Source organism: Falco punctatus, assembly GCF_963210335.1.
Source record: "Falco punctatus genome assembly, chromosome: 2".
Taxonomy (NCBI): Eukaryota; Metazoa; Chordata; class Aves; order Falconiformes; family Falconidae; genus Falco; species Falco punctatus.
The window spans coordinates 7941627-7960748 of NC_137581.1; the positions used below are offsets into that span (position 1 = coordinate 7941627).

A 19122-nucleotide genomic window follows, 5' to 3' on the forward strand; every position below is an offset into this window, starting at 1 on the left:
CTTCTATTCTAAGACATTTCATAGAGTGCTCCAGTGAGTTCAGAGAAACTGAATGAGCATCATGGAATGAGAGCTATTACTGACCATCAGTGACACCTCCCTATGGAATTAGAGAGCAAATACATACAAGAGAGGTACCGTCTTGCTTGCATTTACATTTGTTTTGCTTTCTCTCTCCCTCTTTGGAGACTGATTAAAAGTGGACATAAACTCCACTGATTCACCTTTCCATATAATTGTTCTTCTTTGTACATTTCGGGGTTTAGAACTACCAAAGCTTCAAAGACTTAAAGAGATAGAAGGAAAAACTCCTCAGTGTACAGTTAACAGTTCCCAGCAGTTACACACTGTATTTCATTATCAGGAAAGAATGTTTAATCAAATTTACAGATGTTCAAGTACAGTAGGTCAGATGTGGAGACTCAGTGACACTTCCTAGGATTTTAGCAAAGGCAAGCAAATTTCAGAGCTTGTGTTCGATCTGTAATGTATCCTCTCCAACAGAACCAGTACCTCCTTGGGTACCCAGCTGTGATGTCAAGTAATTTGGCAGGAATTTGATGTTTTTCAGACAAAACAATGCAAGACAAGAGAGGCATCTGCAGCAGTGAGGCTCCAGAAAAAGTGGCTGTGGGCAGTGGGAGCCAGATGGGGAAGCAAATTTCAGCCTGAGGAGAGGGGAGAGAAACTGTGACTGTTTCAATGGAGCTATCACAGCACAGTATCAGTTAGCATTAGTAAAAATGAATGTGCGTTAATGAGGATCAGGTATTACTGGCTAATTCTATGTTCATTTGTGGGCATATGTCATTTGCTGGCTGACACATTGCCTATTAATTTTGTATGCTATAGCTGAAATTCAGTCCTTGATGCATTCAGTAAGGGGGGTCCTGTAGATCTAATCAGCTCAATCAGCCCCAGTGAGGGGCTCAGCAATAGCCTGAATGAAATAGGCAGAGCTGCTCTGGATTTCCGCAATGAAGATGACAGAATAATTGGTCTTCTTTTTTAAAGGATCTTTGAAACATGAGATACAGTGTGGTTTTGTCTGTAGCAACTTCCTGAAAATGTCATATACTTGTTCAGACATTTAATAACTTACTGGCAAAGCATGATATTTTCATTTAATAGTTGATTTAATATAGAACATTTTATGAAGGTGGATGGCATTACAACCTTATTGGAGGTACTTCCATTTTACTACTGCATTATGAAAAGGTAGCTAGATTACATACACTTTAACTATATTAAAAAAATAATAATAAAAAGAAAATCTCCTGTATAAGACATTTAAGAGACAGACTGTATTCAACCAAATGTGAATAGGGAGAACTTGGGAATGTAATTTCAAAACGGATATTTAAACATGACCAAGTCAATGTACCATTCTCTGGAACAGTAGTGAACCTGCAATATTTGTACGGTTATAATCTGTGTAGCAGTCAAGAGAGCTCAGGTTTTTACCAGGACCTTTTCCCGTCACTTGTATTTTTGGAAGCTATCATATTTGTGACCAGTCTGCATGACCATGCACTGCATGTCAAAATGTTGTACAGTGGGGAGTCATATGACATCTGCCCTGTCCATGGGCACCCGGTGGGCACAAGGACTCTGGGAGAGGTTACAAGGCAGGAGGTGGCAAGTGTAGGGTAAGTCTGGGTTGGGTGAACAGAGGATGCCAGGACAAACCCCTGGTGGCACGACTGGTTGCAAAAAAAGGGTTAAGGCTGGCAAGAGTCCTGTATCAGCACAATTTCCTGGGTGATTGTGAACAGACTCACCAAGTTTGCAAAACAGGTGACCCAGAAAACATTGTACCTTAGACAACAGCCTGTCCTCTGGTTTAAACTGTGCCCACAACAGTCCACAAGTGTAGAACTAGGAGAGTCCTAATGTCCATACTCTCATGGCCGCAACAACTTAATTTCACAAAAATTTCTTTTCAGCCCCATGATAACCAGGGGATGGACCTGGAACACTGGTCTTTCCATACACATCTCTGTGCTTCTGTGTATGACAATATACCCACATATACATGTCAGAACTTTTGCATTCCTCAGGAAATTAATGATATCCAATTTTTCTCGCCTACCACTTCTAGTAATGATATAGCTTCTTCAAGTCTTCATCCTACCTAATGCTATTTTCATAAGATGCTGTGATGACTAGACAGATAAAAAGGAATTCTAGACAAGCCATCTTTATCTTTTCAGACTTCATATACACTTATTAAAACAATTCATGGCAGTCCATTCTTTCTAGGAAGTCTGATCAGGACATAACTACTTCTACTGTTAGCAATCATATTAAGTAGCAGTCATAGCATATCTTAAAGCATGGTTTAGATGGAAAATTACTTGCTTGTTTTCATGTATGGCTTAGGATAAAAAGTTGATCTCTTCATTGAAATTTTTCTTCATGGCATGAAGTTTCTTTCTTTTTCCCTGTGTGACCTTCTTCCTTAGTTCTTTGCAACAGTGAATCAAATACTAGCTTTCATTCTATTCAATAAAGTCTAAAAAATGTACCATACTTGTCCCTATTAAAAAAGAAAATTCACAAAAACTGTGTAAGAATTGAAAGAAAAACGGCAACCACTTCTTGCCATATGCTATGGAACAATTTTGGTAAAATATCACACATGTCTCTATAGATTGAACATCAATGTCATGGAAGGTGGAATTATTCTTTGCTATCTCCGAATGTTTACACTGGAGTTCTTTTTGTAGTTAAATCACTTTGGTCTATAAAAAGACCTTTTTTCAAGGCCAAGCTGTACACAGTAAATGACAGCCTTTGCCTCATGGTATTGGATAAATGTCTCTGACTCTATTTTTCTTCTCTTTCTTTCCCCCCAATCTCTTTCATCTTTTGAACACTCAACAGTTTCATTTTTTGAAAGCTAAAATTATTCCACTCATGTACAACTTACATAAAAGCACTTTAGCTTATGACTTTTCAATACTCAGTGGGTAAGGTATAGAGGCAGAATCATATATTTCATGACAATCAGGCCTATCCATTCACTTTTTTAGACTGAAAGTAGTAAAAGAACTAAACAAACTAATGGTACTGTCACTTCATGGCCAATTCAGAGCATAGGTTGCAAGAAGCCCTTACAGTAATTAACTACAGCCACTGGAAAGCTGAGGTGTTGCAACAGCAAATCAGCAGCAGTGTTTGCCCTCATTAAGTTAATAATACTCATGACTCTTAAGAGTGACTACCCTCAACAAAACTGACTCATACAGGATAAAGTTAGTACAACTGAAATCAGAATTTGATTCAGAGACCTCAGGAATTCCATGGTGCCAGTACCATTAGGAAATGACAGCCTGTCACCACCCCTGTTAACAGTTTTGCACTGTTACGAAAAGTTACTACCATGCTCCTATAAAATTCATAACTTGTACAAATAGAGTGCAAAGCAATACCCCAAATTTTAAAGAGAAACTGGCTGCTAAGGTTTTGAAGATCTATTAATATAAGGATTATATACTGCATGCCTCGAAGAGCACAGATAAAGGGAAATTCAGTGTTCTTGATTAAATATTTCTGAGTCAACAAAGTTCCATATTTATGCCCTAACTATGTGTCTTGGTGTATTCCATCAACAATGGAAAAAGCTTGAGCTAATTTTATCTCTCCAGTAACTGCATTTTTTAACACATACATTATCTGGCAAAGCTTGAACTTAATTTGTTTTCTGCAATTTTTGGGGAGAAAAAAAAGTAATTATTTTACCAGGGGTTGCCTGGTTCTGCTTACTCCATAAAGCCATTTACGTGAAATTTTTCTAACCTAACTCTCTTGTGACTTTTAAAAGTAATCTGGTGTTAACATACCAGATTTTGGACAGTTCTATGGGATCTGGGAAACCTTGCTCACCCTTAACTCTGTATGTTTCTTTTAGGATTAATTTAAACATGATTCTGGGAGGTGGTATCTGTTTCCAAAAGCAAAACTAAAATTTATCCACATTTTCATTGTCCTAAAACTTTGAGTAATTTTGAATTTTATTTTTTTCCTTCGCTTGTTACTATAACCAAAGAAGTGATACAATTTCTGCTTACATAGTGGTGACATACCCTCTCAAAAGGAAGAGTACAAAAAGCCTCTTAAACAGTTAAATCCTGACAGTATGTAATATACATTAGGAGTAAGTAATTTACTGTGGAGTTTCTCTGTTTAAATAAAATTATCCTTAGGCTAGCAAACTCCTAGCCTAAATTTTTCTTTGTAGGGATTATATTGCTCACAATGCTACAAGTGAGCCTTTCACTGTGTTATGGAACTACATCCAGGTTTAAAAATCAAATCAATATGCAAACCCAGGCATAATCAATAAGAGAAATCAAAGAACCACTGATGAAATCATGTATTGTAACAATTTTGGAGCAATATTTGAATCTAGTAAGCTAGTTTGGACTTCCCATCTTTTTTTATTATTATTTTTTTTTTTTCATTATTGTGCTGAGTCTGTGAATCCATATATCAGGATGCAGTTTAGAGTTCAGTCCCAGTGATTCCTATTCTCATTATGTTTTATGCATTAGTTTTATCCGTGGCTGTTTATGCACTTGACTTTAAATTTAATCTATTACGACATAACCATTCAGCCTTCTCACTGAGCTTTATAGATTGGCAAGTAAAGAGTGATTAGAAATAAATGTTATGTTTTGCATTCTGCCCCTTAAAATTCCTAGTGTATAAACATTATGCTCACATCAAATTTCCCTCATAGCTGACTTGCCTCATATAACCTTGAAAGTAACGGAATACTGGTTGTCTACTTTAGTATATTAAAATATGGTCTTCCCTGGATAAGGCTTTATAAAATAATAACACTTAATAAGATTTTATTTGTTTAGGTACCTAAAACTTTTGCCCTGTGGCAATCTTGTATCATGTGTGAATAAAATGTTTTAGAATATATTATTTACTTTGCAGACTATGCGTTCTGCCTTCTTAACAGAGAGGAGTGTAGTTACCTTCCACTGTAATTTATGTATTTTAATGTCTGCAATTTATGATGTGCCTTTTTTTTTTTTTTTTTTAAATCAATCACCATGTTTTCTATTTTAGGCCTTTAATCGGAATGGTTTTAAAAATAGCATTCAGTGCATGTGTTGTTGCCTGTTTTAAAGGCAGAATTTCTTAGCAGTTTGCTAAGTGGTGGAGACAGAGGATTCCGAGGTCCCAGGGCAGGTCGCTGCTCACACCTGTTTCTCTGTGAAGGAGCATGACACAGCACCCAAAACAGACCTGAGCTGGTGGGGGAGTGGAAAAACATTTTGAAACCTGGTTCCAACAGGCATGGCCTCTTCCATAGTTTCAGTTTCCAATACAGCATCATGATGTGATAGGAATAGGCTTTTCACACCAAGCCACTTTCTCTTCTAGTTTGGACTCTTTGTTTTCACTTCTCTTGCACAATGTGCCCATTGTGCTCATGATGCTGGTTGGGTAGTAGATGTTGGTGCTGTAACATTAGTTATAATCTTAGAAAAACAATATTATTTTTTTTATTCCAAGATTTATCATCAATAATCATTGTATTCCACTTCAAGTGTAATACATCATTTCTTTTACAAGTCTGTACAAACAATTACGGCTTCAATTACCATTAGTTTGATTTAGGAAGAATTAGCAGGTGATCAGCAGAGCTTAAAAGACAGTCTGTGTCTGTCAAGAAGCAACTGTAGGCAAATGAAAATTGTCTCTGCTGAGAGAAGTTTTATTAGTAAGAAATAAGAGCACAAGCTAAGGCAGATGGACACTTAATTTCATTTTACTGCCAAGGAATTGTGGCTCGTAGGTACATAATTTCACACAGATCTGAGCAGAGCCCAAACACAGCAGTCTGAATCAAGCTTAAAGAAAGAGTTTAACCTTGTGTAACTTTGGATCTTCTAGGGGTTTTTTGTTACATCTTTAGCTTTTACGGGAAGAGTTGGTAGCTAGTTTATTCTTACACAACTTTGCTGAGGTCTTTTTGTCACTCTCTCTGCTTATATCACATGAGGATCTGCCCTTACTGGTTTCAGTACTGGTTTCAGTTTACTAGAGGAGTGAACCTAAGTAGTGTCCCAGAGACAGGGATGAGTGAGCCTATACCTAGTCAGCCAGAGAGCAGAGTCATGTGACATTTCCAGAAAAAGAGAGACAGATGAGAGCAGGCATCCCCAAATAACCTTGTAAAGCTTCATGCTTAGTAGATGAATATCCTAGTTAAGCTAATCAACTTACTAACCACTTCAGCAATTACAAATTGTTTTGCAATAAACCTGTGCATTTTCAAATTCTTGTGGGCAATTTATCTTCATATATTGCCATTTATTATTTGTATTGGCCATAGTGCCTCTGTACCCTGACTTATGGCTCCAAACCACATGCAAACGCGGAGATCTGCATTCAGTCGGTGACTGCTGCTGTCTAGGGAGCAAACCTGGCCCATCCACCGTGTCTCTGTGTTACGGCTTTTCCACCTGAACATTTTTTATACTCTACCCACTCTAGTATTAACCGTGCCTTATGGATAGCACCTAGGCTAATGCTCTATCTCCAGGTCCAGAACATCCCACACTTTAGAGCTCATGGATTGTCCTTGAAGGCATCTCAAAAAGCTTGACAGCTCTCTATAAACCATTGTGTAACACCTTTCCTCTAAAGGGACAGCATTTTTGAGTCTACAAGACTAGGGGAACATGATGTTGTGCTCCTCCACTCTGCTTCTAGGAAGTGGGCTGGAGAACAGGAGGGCATTGAGGTGGGGACACCCCAAGGTGCCAGCGGGTCATGCAGACAGCCTGAAGTTTTCCCCTGTCATTTCAAACAGGCCATAAATCACACACTTCATTGCACCACGAAGTCAAGAGCAATGGTTAGAACCTGGACTCCAGAGAGCGTCCACAGTGCTCCTCCATGAAGGTGGAGAGATCTGATAGATTCAGGTGTGTAAGTCTTATATATTATGCTGTCTTGCTTTCCTCTATTAAAGGAATTACAGCACTGCAAAAGTCTGGCAAATTTTTATGCTGGTAGTTCTTTTCTAGCTCATGTTATGGCTCTTCAGTGCTACTACCACAATGTGGTAATAACCCTGTTGTAATGCAGTTATTACTCGGATGGCTAGAAACACATTTTTCTAATAACACATTGAGTTGTGCCCCTGCAGCTGCTGTAAAGGTAGGAATAGCCACTTTTTGCACTACCACGATAACTCTTTAGCACTAAATGTGCAAGGATTTATAGTACTTACGTTATGAAACTCACGTGACTAATTCCCTCAAATTCCTTTAAACATTGTAGCCTCAGTTCTGCACAAATTGAAGACCTCAACACATAGAATCATAGAATGGTTTGGGTTGGAAGGGACTTTTAAAGATCATCTAGTCCAGCACCTCTGCCATGAGCAGGGACAGGCCATGAGCCTCAACCAGATCAGGTTGCTCAGAGCCCCGTCCAGCCTGACCTTGAATGTTCCCAGGGATGGGGCATCTACCACCTCTCTGGGCAACCTGTGCCAGTGCCTCACCACCCTCATCATAAAAAATTTCTTCATTGTATCTAGCCTAAATCTGCCCTCTTTTCCTATAAAACCATTAACCCCTTGTCCTATTGCTACAGGCTGCACTAAAATGTTTGTCCCCATCTTTCTTGTAAGCCCCCTTGAAAGTATTGTCTGTCATGACAAAACAAGGTATATAAAAACACTATTTTGAATCATTCTTCAGAGATAACTGTATATAAAATACTTATGATTCAGCACTGAGAGCATCTTTAAATATAGACTTCTAGTATTAACATTTTATATGTATCTATGTATAAAAAATAATTGACAGTTTCCTAAGCTACAGTATCGATTGGTCTTTTGAATATCATCAGTTATACATCTTAAAAATAACATTTTATGTAAGCTCTCAAAACACAGAAGTATAGCATCATTGAGACAGAGGTATGAAAGCACTAGAAGTGTAAAAGCAATAAACTTCATTTTAAAAAATGAGCTTCTCCATTTCTTTATGTTAGGGTACACATGAATGATCCATTGCTTAGCACATACTCTATTGAAAAATCCCGATATTTCATATGCAAAAAGTGTTGTAGCAAACGGTTGTGATTAAGTCTAAAACACCAAATGAAACTGAGTCTGGAATATATTGCTAAAATAAAAAAATTGGTTCATGTTATTTACCATAGCAGGACTTCAATGCAGATTAATAATATGAAATAATTATATATTTCATTAACTTGCAGACATCAGAACATTGGAACAATGTTATAGTCACACTTGGCCATTTTCAAATTTGCATTAAAATGGGTACTGTCATTGCTTAAAAAAGCTATCTCATATTTGAGCTGATGGCCTTTTCGTAGGAAAGAAATACATGAAGAACAATTAAAGTAAAAATGTACTCACTCACCATGGCATATGATATGAAGGGAAGTGAAAACACTGCATAAAACACAACTTACTTGCACACTGGTTTTTTTTTCCCCAGACATCTTTTTGCTGAAATGAAAAAAAAAAAAAAATAAAAAAAATCAATGTTTGACTTTTTTATCACTACCATTTTTTTTCATACACTATTCTAGTCTTAATCCAATGGTAATGATATAGGAAGGCTGCCAGTCCTAGTCCAATTATGTCACCCATAAATTATTTTCCTTTACAACTTCTCTACTCTTCCTAATTCCATAGCAAATGATCTTCATATACTCGTCACACCTGAACTTCTTGAGTCAGTGCTCCAACAGATCAAGTATGTGTTGTGAACCAGAACAAACGTAGTGGCTTCAAGTTATGACTTTCAAGGTCACACATATATTTAACACAAAAAAACATTCTTGAATTTTCAGTCACTGAATCAGTAAGAAACTTATACTCATCTCCGCTATTGCCCTTCTATTTCCTTCTTAAGTCATAAATGGTAATTTTAGATTCCCAAACCCTTGAAAATTGATTAAATAAAACCCAGTTACTGTTAGAATAGGGTCAGTTTCTGCACCTAATCCTGCACCTCAAAGATACTGGAAACTTTAGGGGTTTTAATGAGAGCTGCAGTTTTAGATAAATCTGTAATCAGCAGAAAATGCTTGTGTAGTGTTGGGTCATTAAAAAAACAGAAGCCACTTATAGGAAAAGCATTTAATACACAAAATACAAGGGTGGTTTTTTTTCTCTTTTTGTGGACATCTTTGTGATCATATAATGCAAACTAAACTGTGACACAATCCTTGTTGGAGTCTCTGTGCATTAAAGTTGTAGTTGTTCTAGAAATGATGAATAAATGTCTACAAATAGCACTTTGATTTTGCTACAAGGAAGATTAAGGATAAAATGCCAATGCTGAAAGCCTTCCACTGTATGAAAATGCTTATGCCCTTGGATCACAGAATAGGCCAATATTAGTAACTTTTTTTAACTAAAAAAAAACCCAAACCTTAAGAATTTTATAAATATATCATGCAAAAATGATACATTTTACAAAAACTGTTAATCTTTAATAATAATAAGAAATTGTGGGTTTGCTAAATAAGAAATATTTGACAGATTTAGGTAAGCTTCTTATTTCAATATACGTGTAAAATTTAACAGATCTTTAAAATAATCCCTATATTTCATAAGTACTTATGGCTAGTTTTAGCCTTGGACATCAACAATGACTCACTTTTCATAAGATCCACATCCATGTACAGCTTTCAACTGTTACAGTCCACATGACAGACACAACTGTTGCAATCTATTTATGGTAAAAGAAAATACATTGCCTGCCACTGTTAGATCTTTTTATTTCATGAGCAATACTTCTACTTTTAGAAATAATTTGAAGAGGAAAAATTAAAAATATACCTTTATATTGTATTAAATTGTCTTAACATGACATTGCATTTAGAACCCTGAATACGTAGTCTGTAACATGGGTTATAAAAAGGGGAACAATGAGAAAAAAAACCAGCCCAAATAACATATATCCATATTTACTTTTTTTTTTAAGCCTGTCAAAATTATTTCAAAGTAGAAGAATCTTATTTAATAAAGCAGCTGGGGCCTGGAGACCTGGCTGTGCAGGTGTCCTCAGGAGGAGGAGCATGGGAGATATTTTTTACCCTACTTAAAGTAGCGAGTACAAAATTGTGACAAATACAGAGCTATTACCCTGTTCCTGCACACCGCAAAGCCAACGCTGCCTTCCTCAGTGCTCCCAAGCTCACTAGAGCCAATAGCTATTTGTCAACCTGTGATGACAGAGGGGTGTAAGGGTGGTGAACAACACAGCTTCAGCACCAAGAAAGAAATGGAAGCCCTGGGAAAGACAGTGTAAGCAGTTCTCCGCAATACCGCTTATGCTGTCTGCTAAGCAGTGGAAAAATTAAGACTACTTCAGGATGTGGCAGTAACTTCAGGAGGGACATCCATGGGAGGCATTAAAATAGGTTATAATAGGTTTTGAGGTCATTGCCTGTTCTGGGGACTCCCCGGTGCTGATGTAAACATTCACAGTGAAAAGGGATCAAATTCTGAAAGTTATAGTCACAGGCCATGAAGCTCATAGCTCTGCAGGGAGTTCAAATGATGTGTCTAAAATATGAGAAGGTCCCACTGCAAGGTGTGACAGCTGTCCCACCCTGTACTAGCCCGACCCAGCTACAGTCTGCTGCGTGTTTTCATTTGATCGATGGTCGTTTTTATCTTAAAATATGAGTCCTGTTGTGTAGGGGAAGTAACTAAAACTCATTTAGATATGAGATCCCTGCATATTTTGTAAACTGCTGCCTTGGGATTTGCATTTTTCAGCTCTAGAAACCTTTCAATAGACTTCCAAGGCAAATCTAGTCCCCAAAGATACTGAGAGGTATTCTACAAAGAGTTTCTGCTCACTGTATGTAGAAACAGATAATTAGAAAAGTGGTAGAAAAAATACATTTAATATAACATTGTGTTCTTAAGCACTGTGCACTTTTTTTATTTACCCATTTAACAGATTCTAAGCCATTGCCTGGTAAACTGAAGTATTTAATGTATGCATATTAATACACATGTATGTCAGGAAAATTACAATCTTGGAAACATTTAAGTACTGGATGTATTAAAAACAGCTTGCACTGGTAAAAGGATAAAATACAAGACCTGCGAGGTCTTTGTTATCAAAATTACCAGTTAATATTCGATATAGCAGCCTGCCAGTAACTGAAGGAGCGTATAAGGAAGCTGGAGAGGGGCTTTTTACAAGGGCATGTAGTGACGGGACAAGGGGGATGGCTTTAAACTGAAAGAGGGGAGATTTAGATCAGATATTAGGAAGAAATTCACTGTGAATGCGGTGAGGCACTGGCCCAGGCTGCCCAGAGCAGCTGTGGGTGCCCCATCCCTGGCAGGGCTCAAGGCCAGGCTGGACGGGGCTGGGAGCAGCCTGGGCTGGTGGAAGGTCCCTGCCCATGGCAGGGGGTTGGGACTGGATGATCTTTAAGGTTCCTTCCAACCCAAACCAGTCTATGACTCTACGATAACTTTAAAACAATGCAATATATCAAAATAGACTAGGGGTGAAATTCATCCTTTAATTGCTAGCTGTTGTTAACTAGTATCAAACTCACATGCCATGTTGTGCTTCCTATTAATTGCTTATCTGTGAAAACAGTCATTACCTAACAGAAACAAGTTGGCACTGCGGAAAAACTGAGTGAAGAAACGCTGTATAAATTAGGGTCGATGCGGTACCTGTCAGCATGATGTCAGCACGCATTGCAATATTTCTCATAGATTTCTGCCTTCTGACCTTTTCAAATGAAAGGAAAACTTGAAACTAGTAGAACTTCTTCCATCCTCAGGCAGATAAATATTTGTTATAAAACTTTGTTTCTAGGAAGGGAAAAAAAGTATCAAATAATTTACATACATACAAGTTCAACACTGGCTGCATAGGATATGAAAATTTGCTGCACTGAGGTTAAAATTCATGAACCAAAATTTTCCCCATACTCCTACTGGTCCATGACAACTGTGCATACACATGTATACAGTGATCAAGGGACTTTCATGTGAATTACTCATTAAAGTAATAACATAGTGGCTACAAAATATGTTTGCAGTGTTCCTTAAACCCCCACATTAAGGGTACTTTTGCCTAAATACAATAGACTTCTGTAACATTACTTGGCCACTAGAAAAGAAAGACATGGCGCTAGCCTGGGCTCTCTTTTCTGTAACTAATATATTTGTAGAAAAATACAAAGCTTTGGGAAATTCTTGGTAATTTCCCCATATCCATATGAAACACAGGGTGTTACAAAAACACACCGCTGAGGCTCCCACCATCACATGCAAACAGAAAATATCATCATAATTACCTTTGCAACATAATGCATTCTGATTACCTATGTACAGCCATTATATAAAATAACAGAGCTGTTAACTTGCTATCACTGAGTCACAGAACTCCCGTGAATAATTTATGTAGAATGAAGTAGAAAAGTGCCCTCTTTTAATTAAAGGTAAACTCTAGAACATTCTCAGAGAGTAACTCCAAAGATTAAAAAAATACATCCGTGATTCCGTCTTTCACCTAACTTTTGAATATATACATAAATGTGGCTTTTCCCTTTTTCTTAGGGGCTACTGAACATGAGGTTCTTGCTTTTCTCTCTTTAAAGAAAATCATACATTTGACTTTTTATACAATATAAAACTGTTTATTTCGGTTTGCTGGATTATATGTTTTTATTGGAAAAGGACTATGCATAGGCTAATTAGAAATAGATCCTAGATTTTACAGGAATTAGTTTAATATCTTACCAACCTCCTTGATTCAAGAAAACCATTGGACAAATTGATTTTCCTGTTGTGAGGGACAAATCTACCGTGCTAGAAGTGCGCTGGTTTTTTGCCCATTGCTTCTGTCTTAGGAGTTTAATCTGTTTTCTCGTTGTACTGGGTCCAGATCAATGAAGGCTTTGAAGATAAGGATCAAGTTGTTGAGATGTTTGTAAAGGAGTAGTGTTGGATAATTGCGTTGTGTTCCCAGAGCTTTCCTTATCTGAATCCAGGTGTATCTAGGTACAGATTTTACAAGACATTTCTGAAAACTAATGTTTTCGAGCCCCTGTCAACTGCATTTCTCAAGTATAATTACCAAAATCACGAAAAAAAAGGTACTGCATGTGCCTCTACCCCCAATTTTAGCACAGCCAGTCCAATAGTGCTGTTTGTTCTTTGCCTACAGTTCAAGGGCCCAGCCTTTCAAACTAGACAAGAACTCTGGATGAAAGCCCAAGGAAATGAAAGTCCTTCCACTGACTTGAATAGATTTTAGGCTATTTCAGAATAATATATTCTGATATTCTTTTGATTTGAAAGGGGAATAGTGCATCCAGTAGTACATCATTATGAAAATTAGGTCCCAGGTTTACTAATGATCACAGGCTATGTTAAAATGATCAGATTTGCCAGAGTTTAGAAAACTAGCATATTAAGAACAAGTAGCTTTTTCTTGCAAATGGCAATGCAAATGCAAGTATGTGTTCCTAAATATTGTATCAATGCTGAACAGCAAAACCTTTGTTATTCAAAGACATTCTGTCTTAGATCTGGCTTACTATTCCCTTTTCTTTTAAAATGTTATTTCACTGAGACTAAAGCATTTCATATGAGCATTCCCATTTTAATTACCTCTTCCCTCAGGACATGATCACATTAATTTTTGTTTTAGTTCCTTATTGTGATTTTCTTATTTCTACTAACATTTTTCATATATTAATATATTTTCTATTTAACCATTTGTATATTAATATTTCAATATTGTAAAACATGCTTCTGAGCAATTTTTTTCCAACTTTATTTAGTAAAAAACTTTTATTTTCCTTCTTTCTTTCCATTCTGAAATGCAGAGCAATGTGTAGACAATTTCTAACCCTAAGCACTGATAATTGTTTGCTAAAAACAAACAAATAAAAAAATTCTAAAACATTAGATTTAGGGGGAAAAAAAGTAATTTCATCCTCTATGCATTTTAAATGCACATTTTGAAGCTCACAATAATTAATAGGATAACTTTTTTTTTAATTAATGAAGATGTATTTATGAAGTGGCACTATAAGCACATGAGTGCTTTGATTGCCACTTTGGGAAAACAGTCCTTTTTCTTAACTTGCTTCTGCCTTGTAGATGGAAATGAGACACTTAGTTTACCATATATTTATTTTTCCTCACAAAATAGGCTTCTACAACTGAGCTCTAAAATGAAGTCCTTTTAGCTACATTATTGAAAAGGCTACATAAGAGGTTTAAAAAAAAATCAATATTTTTTATTATTTAATTCATTAATTCAGATTTTATTACTAATAACCTGAATTCCTTAGCCATGTTTTCAGTAACAGCAAAGTTCATAGGAGATGACAGAACTGGGTTCACCCTGCAGTAACTGCTTGTCTGAGGCTGAATCACTAGAGCTACAACAGTTCACAGGAATTTCATCAAAATCACAGCCAAAGACTGTTGTCCACTATTGTCTCGGCATTGCATTTCAAAACATTGTGGCTGCTCCAGTGGTTAAAACCCACATTATCACTAACAATTTAGGAAAGAAAATGTTGGGGTTTGTTGAGGTTCTTCAAACAGCAGTGAGAAGAGGCTGCTGCTGTACAGATTATACAAATTTTCAGATTTTGCATTAAAAGAATGACTTTTACATCCCATAAAACATAAGAAAGCTCATTAGCAGTGTAATGCTTACTGCACCTTGCAGAATTGTCTGTGAGAAACAAAAAAACCCTACTTGCATTGTGCTCTTTACTTGGCAGGAAATGTGTTAGGAACCCTTTACAGAAAACAAAGCTTCTGTCCTTATTTATTTTATGCTTGACCTCATTCTTACTTGCATTAAGAATGTTAAACCCAGCTTTGCTAAGCTGGGTGAGTACGATGCATTTACCCCAAGTTAGAAATCTCCTTGCACAATTAGTGTGGCGTATACCAGCCTTTGTGTAAATGATAATCACGTTCAAGTTAATGAAAATTTTGCTATTGCTTTTTCCTTCTTTCTTTTAACATATATTTAATAAGTTAAGACCATTAGGTTTCACCAGCTGAGAATTGATTTCAAGTCAATAATGTCCAGAAAACAAATCAGCTTTTTGAAAACTCATGAGTGAAACCTAATTCAAACAATCCCTCCTGCCACATAACACATTTCTATGCAATCGAAATACGTTGTTTTCAGAGAGTTGATAATAATTTCTGAAATTATAAGCTGATTGCAATTCTACAGGAGGCAGAAAATAGTTGGTTATTTATATGCTGTTTTTAAAGAGTGGTCTTAGGAACGTCCAGTAACATAATTTTCCATCATTAGCCCTGTGGCTGCCTTGTGGAAAACCTCTGCCTCCCACCTACACATACCTAAGATTTCTACTAACTTCCCAGTGGCATGCTTAAGTGCCAAATCCATACTGTTAGATTTTCAGATCTTGAAACAGCTGGTAGATGTTTCCAGTCCCTTTATACTTAAAGGGGAGTGCAGCAAGACAGCAAAACGTGTGGCCTGTAGGAGCAAGAACATCACACCAAGAACAAGGGTAGCTGCTCATAATGCTCAGTGAGATGCCTGCTTACGTGCACTGCTTCCAAGGAAAACTTCCTCCTCCCTATAGTTAGCATGTTTTGGCAATCCCTGTTATACAAAATGCTCCTTCACCCTCCCTATTTCTCTGTTTGTACCAAATCCACAGGTCTTTGTGGTCCCGGAATGTTATGGCCCATGACTACAAGTGAATTTTTATGGCCCCTCTCTGCACACAGATTTCCTCTGAAATATGGAAATTGATGTGCAAAATGTTACGCTGCTTATTTCTTTAAGTCGTCTTTTACCTGGTGATTTTGAATAATGAAGCTATGTATTCTGTTGCCTATAGCAAAAAATTAGGTATTACCATAAAAGCCTTTCATTGTGGAGTTGAATTATTTCTTTAGGCTTTAAATACAGCTTCTTAGAGTCCTTTTTTTTCAATCTTATTTTAAGTAAACTGCAACCCACCCATGTTCCCTTTACTAATAATGTCCTTGTTCTCATTCTAAATTGCAGTGTAGTGCTGGTGATTATATCCCCAGTAAGTGTCCTGTCAAACCCAAGTGTAAATAGACTTTGAAGAAAAGGAAATGCATTGACCAGAACTTGAAATGTCATCTTCACTTCATGTGCAGATTGTGATGGATTATTTTTTTTTTTTTAATATCACCTTGCCAGTTCCCTGTTGGATAAACTAAAAATTTGTGTAGTGGACGGACCCTGTTTTGTACACAAAGATGCTATTCTGTTCTATCTGCTGATGTAGACAGGCCTGCCATTACAAAACCTAAAATTTCAAGAGCCATTCATCATAGTACCTTTGATTTGTTTCATTGCTATCTTTTACGTCCTTAAAGAAGAGTGTGACTGCGCTCTTATTTTCAACAACTTGGGTCTGAATCACATGTGTAGCATTAGGGTTTTAACTACTAGAGGCCTTATTTCTCTCCTCCCATGAGTCTGGGTGAAGAATTTTCTGATTAAATATTAGCGTAGGATTTGGAGACTTGCTTTCAGATCTTTGCATTGACATAGATTTTTTGGAAAATGATTGCAGTTACACGAGGCGTTAAAGCTAGCCTAGCAATGCCTGGCACACGGCTGTAGGCACTCAGTGAGACTTCTAGGGGCTGCAGATTTGGACCTTCCCTTTTAATTTGCTGAGCAGAAGGAAGATTTTTCAGCCTTCAGAATACACTGGAAAATAGCTTGTTATCCAGAGATAACGAGGAGAACTGAAGGATGATAGAGAACAGTGGAGTCTCATAGAAATGTTGTTCTGGGACTTGTTGCCTCCAGAAGCTTTACTTTTAGATTTCAGAGTTTTGTTTCTCTTTTCTTTCACATTTCAGAATTTTTTTAGCTTAGGAGATAAATGAATTAACATATAGAAAAGGAAATAATAAGTGAAATTTAGTTACGGAAGGCAAGTTTCCGTATATGCCCCATGCTTGTTCCCATGTTTGCAACCATCAACCGTCTTGTAAGTATGAGGTTACGAGATGGGAAATATGTAAATACTGTTGATTAATCCAGAGTGGTGCCTAAATAATATTTGTTCTTCCCATACTGGAAAACATAAAAAGATAAGCCAAGATTATGGACAGAAGTAAGATGCCAGTTTATGGAAATAATTTCTGTTAAAAAAAGCATTTCATTTGGTGAAGCTGGTTTTCCTGCCAAACAATTTACTTCCAGTAAGAAACGGTGCTTATCCTATTGCTGCTTCTGCTGTCTACAAACCTGTCAGACCCACTCATATATCAATGTCCCAGCAAAAAAAAAATTAATAAATACCACTGGTAATAACAGAAACGTGCAATGGGAAATGCAGGTGTGAATTCAGGCCTGTCACAGATCTAAGGTAAAATAGAGGTAAATTATTTTTACAGTATCTTATTTCATGTAAAGGTATCTGTTTGCAAAACCATCAGAGCTTTCATACTGTCGATAATTCTCAACATGACCACCAAACTGATAAGGGAGCTTGTTATTGTGAAGTATTTTTTCTATATGAATAAGGTTAGTTTATCTGGTCGTTATGATCCCACTCAGCTAGTAGGAATCTTCTGAATAAACCAGCTAGTCTGTGCTTGAATTTTTGCAATAACATCCTTCTTCCCTATAAAGAACACTTTAAATGTCTCGGTGAAACTATTTTTGCTATGACAGTGTGGTCTTCTCTCTGCCTGAGAAATTATAAAGCATCAAGAAAGAAAAATTGCAGCTGACATTCCCAATGACTTTTCATTTCAAATTCAGTAATTTAAATTTACTAGCACTCCTTTCAAGCATTCTTTATGCTGTTTCTTACTGATGTCTATACAGGTGTTCCAATGCACACTGAGACCGACAGCTTGGCTTACATTGTATAATATCATGTGTATATATTTGCGGCATGTACTCTCTAACAGCAGTTCTGTTGTAAACCTTGTTCTATATGACAGAGCCATCATAATTCCTTAAATAGAGAGACACTCACTTCTATTTTTGCAATGTTATGTACACTGATCATGAACCTTTGATGCCCAAACGGCACAGAATAACTACTCAGAGACTAATTTTGTCTTTAAGCAGCAAAGGTATTTATTTCATGGAATGCTGGGGAGCTAGCCGATTCACACCGACTAGCTCCAAAGTTTTCAGTGAAAAGTCAGGTAATTTATACAGTTTTCATGAGAGGTTACAACATCTTTACATACATATTCATTCAATTTTAACACCTAATCATTCTATTCATAATAGGTGGGATCTAGGTGGAGTAAACCTTTCAACTTTCTTTGTTCAACAGTTTCCTGACTCATGGTCTCCTTACCTCCTTCAGGTGCCAACCTTATCTTTACTAATTATTCAGAGTATATTCCTTTAACTTTGTCAGTGGTACATTCCTTTAACATAGTCAGAGGAATCTTTTATTATACAGAGTACTTTTCTTATTATTCAGAGTACATTCTTTTAACATTGTCAGTGGAACCTTTTCTAATTATTCAGAGTAAATTCCTTTCTCAACACAAACAGTGCATCACCCAGAGCATTGTACCGAACTCATCCTGACCAATCCTTTATGACCTTGCTCTGTTTCACCTTCCTGACCTTGTCTATTTCCATCAATAATCATTTTTTACATCTCTCCCCGCTCTTTACCGCTGACAAAGGCTTTTTTAGGGTGGATTCTTTTCAGTATAGCTTCATTTCCTCCTGTTCCTATGTCTACATACAATGTTGACATATTTCAGTTCTTCAAGCCCTTGCTTTCCTTCTGCAGCTTTCCAGCCTCCTTTGAGTATGTTACTGTTGTTAGGTATATTGGCATACCCAAGAGTCGCAAATTCCTCCATCTAGCCACCAAATCATGAGTTTCTGAAAGACTGTATTGGATAAAAGGTGTTTGAGTGTTATCTGTTTTTCTCATTTCTGAACTCTCTTTGGCCATTCCCGTGTTTGTGAAAATTCTGGCTTTTTTTGCTAGCTTTCTGATGATCTTCCTCCTTAATGCTTCAGGTAGTCTCTGCTGCTGATGCAGAGCTCAAAAATGTTCAAACCCTGCTCCCTCCTT

General features: G+C 37.0%; 1 protein-coding gene across 14 annotated transcripts in view; it reads left to right on the plus strand.

The window, feature by feature from the left end:
* DLG2 (discs large MAGUK scaffold protein 2) overlaps positions 1-19122 on the plus strand; it is a 1068724-nt gene that overhangs the window by 432057 nt on the left and 617545 nt on the right. The gene's annotated exons all lie outside the window — the stretch shown is intronic.